Here is a 4,894-nt window from a genome sequence, read left to right as displayed (position 1 = left end):
TAGCCAAAAACGCTCGCATTGCGGTGTCATAAGACAGGCAGCATAATGTGTTAACTTACATATTTTATCCACCTCTTTTATTTCCCTCAGGACTTGTTCCTAAAAGGATTTTTTTTTTATTGAAGGTGAAATAACCTTCTTGTTTCAACCTTGTTCTTATTACTATAACATTTTCTATTTGTATTCAACTTTACTTACATTGGGGATAACGCCGTCATTTCGAATATTGATGAATAAATAAAATTTGTTGTATTTTGTTATTGAAACGTATAAATTATATTATTTGTATTTCACTTTTATTATAACTTTTTATTTAATTATTATTTACAATAATTATAATTATAAACTTGATCACTATGAGGATATGACTCCTCTTGTTGATGTCCACTTTGAGAATATTCTAGTGCACTATGAGGATACGACTCCTCTCGTTGATATCCACTTTTAGAATGATCGATGATAGCTTGTTGCATTCAATTTATCGCAGATATGATAGAATCTTGTTGTTTGGCGTCTTCAAATTTCGGAATGCGAAGCTCATCAATGCTATTTGTTTTGTTGTTAGTGCAAGGTTGCTCACTGCCTGCACTTTACCACCAAGCAAAAGCGATCATGCAGAAGTGATCTCCAACATAACCCAGCATACGATAATGGGGAACAAAATCGATTATTCATCAATGATACGTTAACGTACATATAAACATAGCACGTACGGACATAGCAGTTAGCACATTCTTTGTGTAATATTAGTTGAAATAACTTCCACTGTCTTCCATAAAAATATCGTTACTTTGAATCTATATGTATGTAGGGTCTTTTATATTCACTTTTTAATATATATGAGCTCTTTACATATTTATTTTACTAAGTTTTAGTATTTTACGCTCACGTCTTAACTCCGGACTCAACTGTCCTCCTGTTCGTCAGTGGAGGGTTGGCTAACTTGTTCAAACCAGAGTTGTATTAATTGGTATTTTGTATTATTGTACTAGATTTTGTCGACGGTAGAGTTTACCGATTCTTAACTTCGGACTCAACTGTCCTCCTGTTCGTCAGTGGAGGATACAGTACATACAGTAGAAAACCTTATTCGTGGGGAATTCTCGGTGGTAAGATAGCCGCCATCTTGGAAAAACACAGTGCTGTATATATGGAGCACTTCATTTCAGTAAAACTTTAGTCATAAAATAGCAAATATTATATAAATTAAACGATTTTATTATTCCGTTAAACGAATTATAATTAAATTTCTTTATTTTCCACAGCTCACTGCTGTTCGGTTTAAGTGAGTCTTAAAAACTAAAATTTACAATCATTTCCTAGCCTACAACTAACCAACGGCGTCGCGGTGCGCTGCCACCGTTCTGCCACCGCTTTGCCTGTGCGAATTCAATTCTGTTGACACCGTGTGAACGCAGTTATGCTGACACAACGGTTCGCATGGAATATTTGGCAGTCGACTGCGTAAACATAATTATGTTGGCTCGTAGGTATCGGATTACACTTAGTGTGAGCGACCTGAGTGAAGGTTGCGTCGACGGATGTGTTTTCGACTAATTGGTCATCGTGAGAGTTAATTCACGATAACTCCTCCCCTTCTAGGTGGGGAACGTCCTCGGTCCTCGTAGCTGCGTTTTTGATAGCCACTTCTACTGCTTTGGTTATGGAAATTCTCCTCCTGGACATGGCCATACGCCGTAGTATGAAGGCGACCAGTCCCGCAACGAGGAGGATACCAATAGCTGCCACACTTACTATATGACCTTGCTCAACACTTCGTTGCAGATGTTTTATATGTTGAAGATTCTGTTGGTTTACATGGTGGAGGTAAGGCGCACTCAATATCTCGGTGTGTTGAGTTAAGTTGATTGTGGAGGCCCATGGCGTTTCAGGGTTAAGAGTCGCCGTGACGTTTTCATTGTAAAATATCGTGTCATTAATCATTACACTATCCTTGAAGACAACTAGGTAGGTACCGTTTACTGTGATCGGAGCCTCGTTATTTTCTTCTATGGTAACCAGCTGATCGTTAACGATTACCAAACCATCACTTATTGGCGCGATCGGTGGGAGGTTGTTAAATGTTATGCTGCAGTTGGCGGTGTTGCGTGTCATAAGTTGTAAAGCGCATGACGTCATTGATGATGCTAGGCAGAACGATGGTGAAGTATCGCTACAGTTTCTTACCGCCAGCGTGTGATCGTGGCACGTGGCTAAGGTAGATTCTTGTAGGTGCAGGATTTGATGGCCGTGAGCTACCGGAAAAATAGTTACTTTCTTACATCTAAACTTAGGGATAGGGTATCTTATTAAAAAATATATTATATTATTATATTGTAAAATCTTAATCCTAGCTACAGCTATAACATCGGTTACAGCCAGGTTTGTGAAGTGCTCATTTCCTATTATGGCATTTACTTCATTACTGTCCAAAAGGATTGGGTTCAAAATACCAACTTTTGCGAAAGTAATGGATGTAATTAGGTTATCTAATTCAGTTATTATTGCTCTATTTCTGGCCATAAGTACGTCATAAAGATGACCTGTGTCTATTTCTCTTTGCTTTGTTGCTTTCAAGATTTTATTTATTGTAACTGTTAGGCTGTTTATTTCCTTTTGTATTTCGGTGTTAATGGTAAACTGTCGGTCCTCTGAGTCAATCAGTTGTTCCGCTGTGTTCGTTAGTCTGTCGAAGTCATCATGATCGGGAGTCCCAGTAATGTACTTCAGTATTGTTCCTAGTGCGTTTAAACTTCTCGTCTGCCTGTGATGAGTATTTACCGTCTGTATTAGTCTACTTATCTGGTTTATGTCCGCTTCCAACAACTTTTTCATATGTGTTTGAGGAAAGTGTTCTGTAGCGTTAATTGTCTCGTCTCTTAGAAATTCGTATAGTGTCAGGTTAGTAACGTGTTTGATGTGTCCGAAGTTCTCCCAGATTACAAGTTCCCCTTCGACAACCGGAATGTACTTTGCCTTGGAGTAGTCTATTATCCGTCCCGTCGATGCCGATACTAATATGGCTATAACCAATTCTAAAGTAATCCTAAAAGCATATGAATTTTTAAAGCTAATAAATGATCCTGAAAGAATATAAAAAAAAATTTTTGTCTATCTAATTTCAGCGAAGGTTGTCCTTATGGACCCTCCTCCCTCTTATAAGCACCGTTGTGCCTAAGTCTCTTTTAATGTTTTCCTCGGTATAGAGAGGAGTCAATTTATTGCCTAGTCTCTTATTGTTTTTGACAAGCACTTTGTCCCCCATCTGAAACTCTCTATCCTGTCTCTGTTTATTTTGGTTTATTAATTCCTTATCCTGTGCGTTTTTCCGGCGAGATGATATCTGTGTGTTGGCTATTGCCGAACGAAAAATGTTAATGGGTTTCTCCCCAGTCACCGTATGAATAGAGTTATTATATTTTATTGTGGCTAGAAGGACTATTTCCTCGATATCATCCAGTTTTTGATCAAGTTTAAGGCATCGCGATATTTCCATCAGTGTGCTGTGGAATCGCTCTACCTGGCCGTTTGATGTACTGTGTAAGGGTGGGGCATTCGCGATGTCGATGTCGAAATGATTTTTTAGAATGGCCTTGATGCTGTGCGAATTTAGTGACTTTTCGTTGTCACAATAAATGGTTTTTGTACTTGAAAACATGTTTAGTAACTGTAAAAGCTGTGGTTTTACGTCCACTATCGTTCTAGACCTAAGTGACTGTACTATCGCAAACTTTGAAAATTTGTCGATGCAAGTCAGAAAGTACTTTGATCCGGTGGAAAATATATCAATGTGGAGGATTTCTCCACAATATCTTGGTATGGGTGTTTGAGCAATAAGTTGCTTTTTTGGGTGACGGTCATACTTTGCTTGAGAGCACACACGGCAGTTCGCAGAAAACTGCTTAGCCTTCTTTTCCATTTTTGGAAAAAAATAGTCTTCTAATATCTGTTTTGTATTCTCTTGTGCCGCCCGATGCGCTCGATTATGCTCGGCCGCAATGATCTCTTGTTGTTCGTTTATATCTGTAATATCATTGACGAACTTCTCTGTATGTCTAAATTTTACGGTTGGAAATAGTTCAACTAACTTATGCTGAACCTGTGCTAAAGTATGCAGATCGCTGTAAATTGCGTTAACCACGCCAACTTTCACAGCCTCCTGTAGGAGTTTCAACAAATCGTCCGTTGTTTGATATGAAATGAGGTGTCGTGTTTTTTTCCCAAAAATTATGAAAGTTCTTCTCTGCGGCTCTACACCCTCTTCTATAAGGATCTGGTTGCGGAAGCAATTTACCGGCTTAACGGTTTTTTCGATGGTATTGGTTGACGACTCTTCACTGTGAATTGTTTCAACACTGGCACTATCTAGGGCATTTATGTGCTGCCTAGATAGTGCGTCTGCAACCACATTTTCTTTACCCGGTTTGTAGATGAGCTTCGCGTTGCACTCATCAATGAAAGCTTTCCATCTCTTAATTTTTGAATTCGGATTTCTGTCGGAAACCGCAAAGGTTAGCGGCTGGTGGTCTGTAAACACTCTAAGGTTGGGAACTCCGTATAGGTAGTTTCTGAGCGTTTTTAATGCCCATACAATGGCTAGTAATTCCCGCTCATTGGTCGCGTAATGCTCCTCGGTACTGGACAAGGTGCGAGAAATCATGGTAATAGGTTGGCCCTCCTGCGAAAGGACGGCACCTATGGCGTGTGAGGATGCATCCGTAGTCAAATCGAATGATTTACTAAAATCTGGATAAGTTAATGTTACGTCTTCAGATGCTAAAATTTCCTTTAATGTATTGAAGGCCTTTTCCTGTTCGTCAGTTAAATCTATTTTGATTTTTTTTTTATTGTGACGCAGTAACTCGACCGTATGGGCCCCTCATAATATTCGACA

Source organism: Zeugodacus cucurbitae, chromosome 5 (genome assembly GCF_028554725.1).
Source record: "Zeugodacus cucurbitae isolate PBARC_wt_2022May chromosome 5, idZeuCucr1.2, whole genome shotgun sequence".
Classification (NCBI taxonomy): domain Eukaryota; kingdom Metazoa; phylum Arthropoda; class Insecta; order Diptera; family Tephritidae; genus Zeugodacus; species Zeugodacus cucurbitae.
This window is presented reverse-complemented; position numbering follows the sequence as displayed.